Consider the following 259-nt stretch of genomic DNA (forward strand, 5'->3'; position numbering starts at 1 on the left):
AAAATCTATAAATGGCAGAATTATTCATATAACAGAATGTATAATTAATTCATTTTCTTTTAAATAAATCAAAACGTAATTGTTTTAAAGTAAATTGCAATTAAATGAATATAAATTTTATAAATATCTGTTTAAAATTCATATATTAATTAAATTTTTCACGAATAATAAATGACTTTAATTAAAATACGATAAGAATTCTTTCTAATTCGTATTATATTTTAATAATAATTTTAAGTAGAATACAGAGAATGGTTTA

This window comes from Centruroides sculpturatus, unplaced genomic scaffold, assembly GCF_000671375.1.
Source record: "Centruroides sculpturatus isolate CEXI.00-Female unplaced genomic scaffold, Cexi_2.0 scaffold394, whole genome shotgun sequence".
Taxonomy (NCBI): domain Eukaryota; kingdom Metazoa; phylum Arthropoda; class Arachnida; order Scorpiones; family Buthidae; genus Centruroides; species Centruroides sculpturatus.